General features: G+C 50.4%; 1 protein-coding gene across 4 annotated transcripts in view; it reads left to right on the top strand.

The window, feature by feature from the left end:
• The window catches only part of LOC147708596 (uncharacterized), a 174,286-nt gene that overhangs the window by 26,845 nt on the left and 133,776 nt on the right, over positions 1–13,665 (top strand). The gene's annotated exons all lie outside the window — the stretch shown is intronic.

The raw sequence follows: 13,665 nt of genomic DNA, 5'->3' as shown, positions 1-13,665 counted from the left end.
AATCGCCACTCTGCAATTGAGGGGTGGGCCCTCATTCCCAGGAGCCTCAACCTGCACACTGTTGTGTATCACCCTCGCTACCCAGCCTCGTCGCAGCTTATCCGATTCTACAGCATCTCGGTGTTTCCTGCAGTAGGGCAAAGTTTGCGCGTTTGGATTGCAGATTCGCCAAAATCTTTTTTCGCTTTATGTAGTTCGTGAGACCGTGGACGTTCCAAGTGATCGCTCGAAGTGGGCACGGAGAAGTCATAGTGTTCAATTTAGCAGGTGCGGATCCGGGAGTTTGCCGCTTTGCAGTTGATGGTGAGCCCTGCGGGGGTGGGTGCAATGAAAGGGTGGGGCCAAGCGAAAGGGGTGGGGGAGGATTCAGGTCTCCCAAAGGATTACAAATCGTACTGTGCGGATTTACGGGCACAGGAATGTTTCAAGGCAAGAGAGAGTAGCGACCTGATTCCAGAAATCCAAAGAAAGAAGAGTGAGAGCGAGAGCAAAAGAAAGGAGAAGATAGACGAGAGAGTAGAAGATGAGAAGAAGGGGAAGAGACGGAGAAACTGCAAAACAGTCCAACCAAACAAGACAAAAGAAACCAGAATCAAGAGACAAAAGGAACAAAAGAGAAGGGAAGGAGGGGAGGGAATGTGCAGGAACCCTCTTGTACACCCATAATGGTCTAGATCTATGTCGCTGTGGCTGTTGTTGGGCTATAAGGAGACCTATAGGGTAGCGTGTATTGCGAGGCTGCCTCAATTGATGGGGAGGTACAGCAGACAGGTTCTATTTCACCACAGGAGGGGTATACGGTTCCTGGATGCGATGCACCGTAGAGAAAGAAAAAAGAAAAGGAAAGGGAGGGCAGGGCAACTGAGAAAGGGTAAGGGGGAAAAAACAATAGGACACCGGGAACAGGGTACCGTCGCGGTTCCGCTCAACAAGAGCGCTTATCTGTCTACCGCTTGTCTGCACTTGGCGAAGCGCCGCTCCGAGAGGGCACCAACCTCCCATAGCGGGGTGGGCTGGTGCGGTGAAAAGTCTCATCATGGTATATAGAGGAGGGATCAAAGGAAGAAAAGATGACCAAGCGACGCACCTGCATGAAGGGGGTAGAGAGGGTGTGAGACACCCAACGCACGAAGGGGCATCCCTCAACTCCTAAATGTGATGTTGCGCGAAGGGGGGCCCAAAGTTCCGCCCATCGCACAGGACCCCGCCGGGTGTAAATATGTGAGGTGAGGCGCATAGCGGTGGATAACGATGTATACTAATAATAATGTGACTCCTTAGAGGGGCGTCTGTGCTAGGTGTGGGACCGCAGGCCCTTTTGATGTGCCTATGTGTACATGTGCGCATGAGGAGGGTGGGAGAGGTCCTGACATAGTCCGTCGGGGCAGAGCAAGGAACCAAAATATGTGAATTGGAGCAGTACTACCACACAGTGCTATTATTCCAACAAAATCTACATTTGTCTTGGTGTAAAACCTAGACACATCTACAAACTTCGGTGACTCAAGTGTACAATATAAAAGAATAAGGTGAAACGGTATAACCTTTCAAGGTCCAAAACACCCCTCAATACAACACAGTGCTTAGGATACTCAGCTGTCCGTTGATCAGACATCGTCCCACTGCGTCGTCGGCTGCAGAACCATCTGTACTGGAGGCCCTCAGCTCAGGCCCTCTGTGACTCTTGGGCAAAGGCAACCGCAGCATGGAGCATGGAGGCTCTGTCCTCTTGCGTGTGTGCCGGTCTGTTCTGTTCTCTAACACGTTGCCACAGTCCTCCAGAGGTCCTTCTTAATCTTTCCATCAAGAGAGCTGGGTCCGACATTGGGAAGGGTTCTGAGTCGCCTGTAGACGTTTCCATGTTCTGTCCCATCACATTGCCCAGAAACAGGCGTAGGTCCTCTGGGTCATAGAAATCCTTGGTAACGTGAAATCTTGCCGGTTCAAAGAGACCGTATTTAAGGTTTAGGTGCCGGAGCCTGGGTCTGAAAGACAGGAAAACTTTGCGGCTGTCATTAGTTTTCTTCGAGAAATCGGCAGCCATCCGGATGTTGTAGCCATCATGGGCGAACAAACCTTGTGCACGCGCTGCTGCTAGGATTTGCTTCATCTGGTCGTGGCACAGGAAATGGGCAATGAGCGGCCGTGGCCGTGTGTTGGAGTCTTTGCGGAGCGGTCCTATGTTGTGGGCCCTTTTTATCTGCAGGAGTGGATCGAAGGTGGCACCAACAAGCTTCTGGAGGATGTCCTTCAAGAACAGAAGATTTGCATATAGCCAGGTTCTGAGCTGGGATGGTGCAGTGAGCTAAATAACGGTGAAGGATCAAGCCCTGATCTTTGGACTGGGTAAGAGTGGTCTGCTTAATTCAGACACTCTGTTCATCACCACCCCCTTTTCTGAATCGTTTTTGGCCACTATAGGTGTGGCAGGGTATACTCAGACATGAGTCCCTTGCTCACTGCACCATCAGGATTCAAGCAAGCCGGGCCGACGACGGCTGAAATGCCAGAAACCGATCCCCGGAAGCTTGTCTCCTTTCTGGGGAAGAATTGGCTTGGTAGTTTAATTTGCCCTGTTCCCATGATGCACTGGGCCAGGGACAGACTAATTTGCATATAGCCAGGTTCTGAGCTGGGATGGTGCAGTGAGCTAAATAAAGGTGATGGATCAAGCCCTGATCTTTGGACTGGGTAAGAGTGGTCTGCTTAATTCAGGCACTCTGTTCATCACCACCCCCTTTTCTGAATCGTTTTTGGCCACTATAGGTGTGGCAGGGTATACTCAGACATGAGTCCCTTGCTCACTGCACCATCAGGATTCAAGCAAGCCGGGCCGACGACGGCTGAAGTGCCAGGAACCGGTCCCCGGAAGCTTGTCTCCTTTCTGGTGAAGAATTGGCTTGGTAGTTTAGTCTGCCCTGTTCCCATGATGCACTGGGCCAGGGACAGACTGATTTGCATAGAGCCAGGTTCTGAGCTGGGATGGTGCAGTGAGCTAAATAACGGTGATGGATCAAGCTCTGATCTTTGGACTGGGTAAGAGTAGTCTGCTTAATTCAGACACTCTGTTCATCACCACCCCCTTTTCTGAATCGTCCTTCAAGAACACGGCAGCATTTGGACCCTCACCCGATTCCGGAAACCCAAAAAAGCGGACGTTGTACCTGTGGCTGTGGTCCTCCAAGTTGTCAAGCTTGCTGCGTAAGAAGAGGAGTTCTCGATCTCTGTCTGGTATTGTATCCAGTCTGCCTTCTACCGCCGTCATCCTCTGATTCAGCACCTCCGCTTGGGAGTGGAACCCAGCCAGGTCCGCACGTATCGATTTGGCTTCATCCACCACTTTGGGAATATTAGAGTCCATCCCCTCCAATATTCGACTGAGGAGTTCTCCTGTCCATAGTAACTCCTGCTTTTGAGAAAATATGTGCATTAGGAGTTTATTAGCAAAGAAAACAACACGTTAAACAGAGCTAAAGGAACTGTCACGAAAATTGCTGTGTGAAAAGATTGCTTTAACTTACCAAGAGTCACATCGGATTTATTAATTAGAGGATTTCAAAATTAAAGGGAAGTTGCCATTGGTGATGTGGTTAGGTTTTAGTAGTTCGAAGTGGGAATGTTTAATCATGCTAATCCATCTTTTTGTGCCATATGGCAAGATGAATGCTGGTATAAGTAGTTACTTAAGCAACGGGAGTAAAACTGTGGCACTAGCACATGCAGAAGATTGTAGTGTGGACAGAGGGGAATGGAAGTTTAACACCTGATGTTAATTGAGCAGGGCGGGAAGCTGGTTAAACCGTTTTTTTCCGGCAAATGAAACGCTTAGTTAAATACAATGTTCATGCTGCAGCGGACTTAAAATATCTTCATGCTGTAACTAGAAAAGGAACATGCTCACGGAATTCATGTTTTGGATGGGGTTTGTTTTAAAGAAAAAATGCATGTCATGGTAAGCACAAATGCTGTCAAAGCCGCTGGGTAGTCCATAAGAGAACATGGCTTTACACAAAAGAGATGGGTTACAGTACGCAATCTTTTATATTAACATGGCTGCACATAATGGTTCGCTGAGTTGGTGACGTTTTTAGTGTGTCTCTGGCATATTAAAATGTAGAGCAAATAACGTGGCAAATAATGTTTATCTTTTTGAATACCTTGGGATAACACAGAGGTATTCAAACTTTTCCAGGTTGAGCCCCCCCCAGCTGAATTCCCCCAGATGTTGGGCCCCCCCCCCACCCGACCGAAACCTCGGGAATCCGGCACACCACATGATTGACTGCAACGAGCACACCACGGGCCATATCCGGCAAACGATGCTCAACACAACAAGAGTGCCTAGCAAACTGCAGGCCTGTGAGTGGGTGTGGCGAAACGACAGTGGCGTACCACACAGCTCAAAACACAATCCTCCAAGGCAAAGGAAGTCATCACAACCCTCCCCATCCATCATGTACACCTTGCCATCCACCAACTCCCCCACCATTCATTCCTTCCCTCCATCTGTGCCCCATCCACATCCAAACCCCTTCAACCACTTGCAAACCCATCCACCATCCATCCCTCCATCCATCATCTCACCCATCCATCCCTCCATCCACCCCCTCACCCATCCATCCATCCCTTCACCCAATCCATCCCCTCACCAATCCATCCACACTTCCACCCATCCATCCACCCACTCATCCATCCAACCACTCACCCCTTCACCCAAGCTATCCTCCCACTCATCCATCCACTCCTCCATTCATTCATCCATCCACTCCTCCATTCATCCATCCACTCTTCCACCCATCCATCCACTCCTCCCCCCATCCATCCACTCACTCATCCATCCAACCACCCACCCTCTCACCCATCCAGCCATCCCCCACCCACTCATCCATCCACCCAGTCACTCATCCGTCCACCCACTCAACCCCCCACTCATCCATCGACCCACCCATCCATCCCTCCCGCTCTCCACCCTCCCCCCACTCATGCATGCACTCTCTGACCCATCCATCTCCATGCTCCTCCCCTCACCCATCTATGCACACACCTGCCCATCCACTCTGCCAATCATTCATCCATGTCCTCTCTCATCCATCCATCCATCCTCCCCCTCTCTCTCCATTCCCCCCTCACCCAGCCACCCATCCCTCCATCCACCCTTCACCCATCCACCCACTCATCCATCCACTCATCCACTCATGGATCCATCCATTGACCTCTCACCCACCCCTTCACTCCTCCATCCATCCCCCCGTCCATCCACCCTCCTCAATCACCCATTCATCCCCACATCCACCCCTTCACTCATCCATCCATTCATTCACCCCTTCACCCATCAATACATCAATCCATCCATCCATCACCTCTCTCATCCATCCACCCATCGACTCGTCCACCATCCACCCCCATCGATCCATCCACCATTTCACTGATCCATCCATCCCTCCACCCATCCATCTACCCTTCCAACCATACACACATCCATCCACTCCCATCCATCCCTCCACTCATGCATCCATCCTCTCTCCCACCATCCATCCACCCCTTCACCCATCCATCCATCCCCTCACTCATCCATCCACCCCCCCACCCATACATCCACCATGTCACCCACACATCCACCATTCCACCCATCACTCCACCCATACATCCACCACTCCACCCATACATCTATTCACCCACATGGCAACATAACGGACGTCTGGTGGCCGGCTCCACCCGACATCCCTCGCTCTCCCTCTAGCTGCCTCTGTCTCCCTCGCTCTCCTTATGTCTCCCTCGCTATGCCTCCCTCGCTCTCCCTCTGTCTCCCTCTGTCTCCCTCTGTCTCCCTCGCTCTCCCTCTGTCTCCCTCGCTCTCTCTCACTATGCCTCCCTCGCTCTCCCTCTGTCTCCCTCGCTCTCCCTCTGTCTCCCTCCCTCTCCCTCACTCTGCCTCCCTCGCTCTCCCTCTGTCTGCCTGTCTCCCTCCCTCGCTCTTCCTCCGTCTGCCTGTCTCCCTCCCTCGCTCTCCCTCTGTCTGCCTGTCTCCCTCCCTCACTCTCCCTGTCTGCCTCTGTCTCCCTTGCTCTCCCTCTGTCTGCCTCTGTCTCCCTCCCTCGCTCTCCCTCTGTCTGCCTGTCTCCCTCTCTCGCTCTCCCTCTGTCTGCCTGTCTCCCTCCCTCGCTCTCCCTCGCTCTCCCTCTAGCTGCCTAAGTCTCCCTCGCTCTCCCTATGTCTCCCTCGCCAGGCCCCCTCGCTCTCCCTCTGTCTCCCTCGCTCTCCCTCTGTCTCCCTCGCTCTCCCTCTGTCTCCCTCTCTCTCTCTCACTCTGCCTCCCTCGCTCTCCCTCTGTCTCCCTCGCTCTCCCTCTGTCTCCCTCGCTCTCTCTCACTCTGCCTCCCTCGCTCTCCCTCTGTCTGCCTGTCTCCCTCCCTCGCTCTCCCTCTGTCTGCCTGTCTCCCTCCCTCGCTCTCCCTCTGTCTGCATGTCTCCCTCCCTCACTCTCCCTCGCTCTCCCTGTCTGCCTCAGTCTCCCTCGCTCTCCCTCGCGCTGCCTCCCTCGCTCTCGCTCTGTCAGCCTCTGTCTCCCTCCCTCGCTCCCCCTCTGTCTGCCTGTCTCCCTCCCTCGCTCCCCCTCTGTCTGCCTGTCTCCCTCCCTCGCTCTCCCTCTGTCTGCCTGTCTCCCTCCCTCGCTCTCCCTCTGTCTGCATGTCTCCCTCTCTCACTCTCCCTCGCTCTCCCTGTCTGCCTCAGTCTCCCTCGCTCTCCCTCGCGCTGCCTCCCTCACTCTCGCTCTGTCAGCCTCTGTCTCCCTCCCTCGCTCCCCCTCTGTCTGCCTGTCTCCCTCCCTCGCTCTCCCTCTGTCTGCCTGTCTTCCTCCCTCGCTCTCCCTCTGTCTGCATGTCTCTTTCCCTCACTCTCCCTCGCTCTCCCTGTCTGCCTCAGTCTCCCTCGCTCTCCCTCTGTCTCCCTCGCTCTCCCTCTGTCTCCCTCGCTCTCTCTCACTCTGCCTCCCTCGCTCTTCCTCTGTCTCCCTCGCTCTCCCTCTGTCTCCCTCGCTCTCTCTCACTCTGCCTCCCTCGCTCTCCCTCTGTCTGCCTGTCTCCCTCCCTCGCTCTCCCTCTGTCTGCCTGTCTCCCTCCCTCGCTCTCCCTCTGTCTGCATGTCTCCCTCCCTCACTCTCCCTCGCTCTCCCTGTCTGCCTCAGTCTCCCTCGCTCTCCCTCGCGCTGCCTCCCTCGCTCTCGCTCTGTCAGCCTCTGTCTCCCTCCCTCGCTCCCCCTCTGTCTGCCTGTCTCCCTCCCTCGCTCTCCCTCTATCTGCCTGTCTCCCTCCCTCGCTCTCCCTCTGTCTGCATGTCTCCCTCCCTCACTCTCCCTCGCTCTCCCTGTCTGCCTCAGTCTCCCTCGCTCTCCCTCGCGCTGCCTCCCTCGCTCTCACTCTGTCAGCCTCTGTATCCCTCCCTCGCTCCCCCTCTGTCTGCCTGTCTCCCTCCCTCGCTCTCCCTCTGTCTATCTGTCTCTGTCTCCTTCCTCCCTCCCTCTCCCTCTTCATCTCACCATGCCTGTGTGTGCCCGGGCTGACACAGCTTCTGGGCACACACACACACTCAGCCAGCCAGCCGCACCCGAGCACTTGACACCTCTTTAAGAGACCATTCGCATGCTAATGAGCTTTGTTCAGCTCTTAGGCCCCTGCAGCCCCACTCTGACGGAAATCGCCCGCCCTCACAGAGAGTCTCTACATCGCGCTGCCACAGGGACAAAGGAACGGGCTGGGCACAAAGGGAAGATCGGAGTGGAGGGCGCGCCCCCCCCCCCCCGGATGGTGCCGCGCCCCCCCACAGTTTGAAGAACCCTGGGATAACATGAGATGTACGTGTATCATTGAAATGCACAATATGTATGATGTTGGGTTAAACACTGATAGAATTATATTCTCTGTATCTCTTTTTAGATTCCCCTGATGAAGGGATTGATTTATCCCGAAATGCTTTGGGTTTTTAAATAAACAGATATGTGGAATCTACCTCTGCCCTGACGTTTGCTTGAGCAGTCTTAAAGCAGAAAGCGTATGGATAAAACAAATTGAAGTAATAGTTTAAATAGGAAGAAGGGTTAAACGGAGAAAATATAAAATGGTTAAAAAGAAGATAAACATGACTGAATTTAATTCATTGGATTCATACAGAATGTATGGCTGTGCGACTTGGTGGTACTTGTAAAAAAGTTACCCCCTTGGATTTGTTTTGACTGCAGCGCGTGAGGCGAAGCGCAAAACAAGTTTGCACGCTAAACAAAGTGGAATCAGTTTAAATAAGGACAAATAATGGCGAAAGAAGGAGTGCATCTCACCACCATGAATTTCTTAATTGTATCCAGTCTGCCTTCTACCGCCGCCATCCTCTGATCCAGCGCCTCCGCATGGGAGTGGAACCCAGCCAGGTCCGCACATATCAATTTGGCTTCATCCCCCACTTCGGGAATATTAGAGTCCACCCCCTCCAATCTTCGACTGAGGAGATCTCCAGTAGGATACAGTCCATAGTAACTCCTGCTTCTGGGGCCGTCGAGCCGCTTGCCAGTAGGTCATCAGCTTTCGCGGCCATTGTGAGCGGGTGTTGCTTCAACGCCTCCGAGAATATGAGCTGCCGGGAGGTCTTGTTCCCCTGTTTTTCCGTGGTCATTTGTGCCCCAGTATCAAGTTGAGTCTTTACCAGCCTAGGGAGGCATATTAGATGGAAGCCGGAGAGAGTCTACCCCGTCTTCACTGGTGCTGGCCACCAGAGGTTGAGGGCCAAGTCCCGAGTTCTCAGATGATAGGCGGAGCTGATCGGGGTCCCCCTGGGATGATGTTATTGTCGCTGGGGCGGGGGGGGGAGCAAGTATGGTGATGGCGCCCCTGGGGTTGTTTCCGAGCACTATTACAAAGCTACCCCTAATGAGAGGTAGACTCCCCAGTGCAAAGCTAGAACATGACACAAGGTCTAAAGTTTTTGAAACACACTTGATATAAAGTTCAATCCACAAAATTCATAGATTCTTCGTTTTTTAATGAATATACATTATACATGTATAATTCATCATATTCCATATTGGAATATGATGAATTATACATGGAGCATAATGTATATTCATTAAAAAACGAAGAATCTATGAATTTTGTGGATTGAACTTTATATCAAGTGTGTTTCAAAAACTTTAGACCTTGTGTCATGTTCTAGCTGTGCACTGGGGAGTCTACCTCTCATTAGGGGTAGCTTTGTAATAGTCTTTGGATATACGCTGACCGGCACAGACAGCGTTCATCCCTGGCTGCACGCCACACATCGTTACCTGTTGAAATTACAGATCACCCACAGCTGTGCAAATACCTCCTTTCTGATCGTTGTTTCCGAGCACCCAGAGCAGTCCTGGTGCCTCATGTTCCCGCAGGCTGCGTGGGGGGGCGGGGCCAGGCTGGGCCGTCTATACGGCACTCATCGTTGTTGGTGGGCAGACCTCTATAAGCGCCTGGTGGGTAAGACAGAATTTACTGTGGTGTGAAGAGGGTACTCCTGTATCTCCGGTAGGCATTCACCGCAGCGCTCCTTCCCCTCCACCTCTCAAGGAGAAGAGTTCTACGTGCCTGCTGGGGGTCAGGGGGCTATGGAACAGGCACTACTGTAGGCAGGGGGGTGCCTGAAAACCCAACTCACTCCCGCCCCTCGCCGGGGGGGGCGGGTGGGGGGGTTTAGGGGGTCCGAGAATCTGTGCTGTAGCATATCATAGAGCGCCACCGGGTGCCAGGAACAGTCCCGGCTTAGCCGTTTACCGCTGCTGGGTAATAATAATTATAATATAATAATCCACATTTGTAAAGCGCACAATCACCCGTAAGGGTCTCTAGGCGCTGGGGGCCGTCGGGAAGATTAAGCAAGCTATTTCCCAGAGTCACATGGTGGTAGGCTAATCTGCCGCCGGTTCCCGGGGATCGTACCGTGATTCCCAGATTCCAGAGTCAGTCGCCCTAGCCGCGGCGCCACACCTCTTCCTCTAGGGTTAGTAGGTGAGGTCGAGGAGCCACTCCAGGCTGAGTCTGAGGGCACAGCTCTAGGCCCAGATATCGTCCGCTGACCTGCTGCCCCTTCAGCCCGTTCCCCAAATGTGGTAGTGCTACCGGGGCGGCGGAAAGGAAGTTTCTACAGCCGCGGGTGCCGCCAAGCTCAAGTAGCGACCCCGGCTCCTCAGGCTTACAGCGTTAGGTGCATAGATGGGGCCAGGCAGTCACTCGGGGTCGAGGGCACGTCGCTAGGCCCAGTAGTCAGCCGCAGGGCCGCCTTCCCCGTCGCCCACTACCCAGGCAACAGTACCGGAGCAGGGAGGGGCAGTTTCTGCAGTCACGGAAGAGCCTTCAAGCGCAGGGATCAGCCTCAGTCCTCCGATATCCCACTGCAGACACAGGAGGCGGGGCCAGGCAATCACTCGAGGCCAAAGCTGATGACACTCCTCCAGGCTGAGAGTCTTTCGACGGAGCACCGTCCCAGCCGTGCACTCTCCAGCCACAACAAAGGCACCGGAGCGTCCAGAGTTACCCCTGCATTCAGGGCCGCTAGGATGCTATTGTAGAACCACCTCCAGAACGCCACATCCCCACCCGGAGTCTCCCTCTGAGCGGAGCTCTTCCCCTTGGCAGCCATCTCCTTCCGGGCCAGACCATGCCCCCCATTTTCTTTTTTAAACACAACCTGTTTTCCTATAAAGACAACGTGCTGCATTAAAAAAAAATGTGTATTTGTTTATTGAAAAGCAATCACGGACATGGTAATCTGCTGACCCCAGCAGGCCACCGTACCTGTGATTTTAGCAATTCCTAGAGGTCGCAAATTGCGTCCTACCTCATTAATATTAATGAGGTAGGATGATTTGCGATCCCCCCCCTTCACGGGAATCGCTAAATTAAATTCTTGGAGTTTCATACATTAGGATTAGCAATTACCTAATTGCGATTTGCAGGAAATCGCAATTAGGTCATCGCTATTCCTAACATTGCATTTTGTGGCCCTAAGAGACAAAGAATGGGAGAGAATTCTAGAGTATACACATGGATCAATTTTCAAATTCAAGTAGTAGATTTCATTAACTTGTTGTGTGCTTTGGACTCTGTTAATCAATCCAAATTATGGGTTGCCCTGGGAAACTGGGTGGGGTAGAAGAACACCTCAGTACCCTTTTTCGTCGCCTGCATTGCAACACCTCAGCTAAGATCAGCTTTAGCTCAAGAGGGGATTATACACCATCTATTCGGAGTAACCAAGAAGTATTCCAGGGTTGTATTTTAGCCCTGTTTTTGTTTCTTATATACATTAATAGTCTGGAATGCCACTTGTTACAGAAGAAAGTCACTTGATCCATCTCGACCCTCCTATATGCGGACAATGCTTTCCCTATAGTTAGGACAGCAATTAGCCTTTAGAAAGCGTTGAATGACTTTACTTAATTTATGTCAACTTTAGACCTAAAGATCAATTAGCAAAGTCCCTTGAAAGGGTCTGTGGACTAAAGAGAGCTAAAACCAACACAATTTTTGTAGAGCGTACCCTGTCACTAAAGTAGAGAGTTTTAGCTACTTGGGGTTGCAATTTGACCCACAATTGAACTGGGAATCTCTGTTAGTGCTGTAGGTGCAGCAAATAAATAGATTTGTAGAACCTATTTTCCCTTTAGCATCTAAGGTAATGAGGGAGATGATAACTCTATAGAAAGCCAAGTGCCACTCAATCGTTACCTTTGGGGCGGGAGTGTGTGGCTAGCGTGACTTTTCTAGACTCTAAAAAGTAGAAAATAGATTCCTGCGAAGATTACTTATTGTGCCACTGGACACGCCCACTTTCTTTTTTCACTCGGAAGTGGGCATAAATTATGTGTAGGACACTTTCGCTCTTACCCCGTTATTGTTTTGGCTGAAAATCTGACAAACCTCTGAGCTAGGGCTCTCTAAAAGCATCCTTTTGAACTGCTTAGCTCTGGACAATTCAGACTATTCCTTAGTTGGGGTATCCGAAGAGTACTTTTTTAGCATGCTGGGAGTTCCAGAGTATTTTCAATAACCCTGACCAAATTCCCTGTTCCCCTAGAAGCCAGACAAAATCCGCTTTCTATAATCAGGCACAGTTTATCTGTAGGCACAAGGCACAACAACTTTCCTCTCTCGTTGATTATCACGCTGTATCTCCTAGCCATGGGCTAAAACTTTATCTTGTTTGTAAAGAAAACGCCCATTTTAGATTTTATCTGACCTGGTTATGAATTGGGTCCTTGGACTTTCTTTTAGCTTTTCCACAATAAGGTACATGGGTTGAAAGTTTATAGCCTGGCCCATGCAATAACCTTTCAAGGCAAAGCACACTGCACTTTATGCTTTTTTGTGAACTTTATAAACTTGTGAGACATCGTTTTTTAGTTCCTTTCTTGTGTACAGAACATTCTAATTCCTATATGATTGGTTTTAGATTTTTACAGCACCATGAATCACCATGTTTGCCATGCTGAGATCAGCTACATTAGAGGTTCTTTGAGAATCGGGAAAAGATGCAGTTTGTCATCCTCAACAGAACTTTTATACAGTGTTATTTTATTGTATTTCATAGTCTTTAACAAAGTTTGTCATTTTTTATATCGAAATTTTTATCAGCTATGTAATTGCTCACTTCATGAAATGGATTGCATGTGCAACTGTATTTATGCGGATGTTTTTTATGGCTTTTTCGCCCAATAAACTTTATGACTGACAAATTCAAGTATATGTTTATCAAGACAAAGAAGTCCATGAAATCAAGCCAATCTACACAAACATTAAAACCATTAACATCATACAAGTACAACTATAGCTAATACATTCAATCAATTCATCATTCTTTATCCGAGCATTCATGAATTGAACTAGGGCTATAATCACATCTTAATAACACATATTAATTAGCAAAGCAATCACCAACTTCCTTGACAAAGTTCAATATTTTAAAAAGACTGGTTTAAGAATATATTTTTACAAGTATCCATTTTCCTCTGTAGGCCTACTGGTTTGTAATCAAGGAGAATCAAATCATCAGAGTAAAGTCGACAAAGAATATTTGTATTGTGTTTTTTGGGCGAAAAAGAATGGGTAGTTTAAGAATTGATGGAAGATCAGTTAAGTAGAGGCTAAACAAGGCTGCGGCAGGAACCCAGCCTTGACGCAGACCATTTAAAACCAAAATATTTTTCAGTTGCCGCCCCAAAATATCAAGGTCTACACACGGTCCATGTGTACAATCATTTAGTTAGTGAGAGTAGACTAGAAGGTGTTTCCACAAAACTGATATCCTCTAGAGTCAGCCGTGGAAGCCTCCCTCCAGGGCAAGCAACAGTGATTCTTCAAAGGTCTGTCCCCAGAGGAGCTGTAGGACAGGTGGAAGGTCAGAAAGCACAGGTTAGAGCTTCAAAAGCTCAAGATGGAGCTTGAAAGAGAGAATGCTTTGGAGGAAGGGAGACTGGCCCTTGAGGAGAATAAGGTTATTTTGGCTCATAAACTCAGTCTGAAGGAGCTGGATCTGAAACCAACAGCATTGGGTTCAGCACAGATAGTGGCAGTATTTCTTTTGTGCAGTCTGAGAAAAGGGTGAACATTCCTAAAAATCTAGTAAAAGAGTACAACAAGGAGGATGATA

The sequence above is a fragment of the Lissotriton vulgaris genome, chromosome 6 (assembly GCF_964263255.1).
Source record: "Lissotriton vulgaris chromosome 6, aLisVul1.2, whole genome shotgun sequence".
Lineage (NCBI taxonomy): Eukaryota > Metazoa > Chordata > Amphibia > Caudata > Salamandridae > Lissotriton > Lissotriton vulgaris.
Note: the sequence above shows the minus strand (reverse complement) of the source record. Positions and strands in the feature narration are given on the sequence as shown.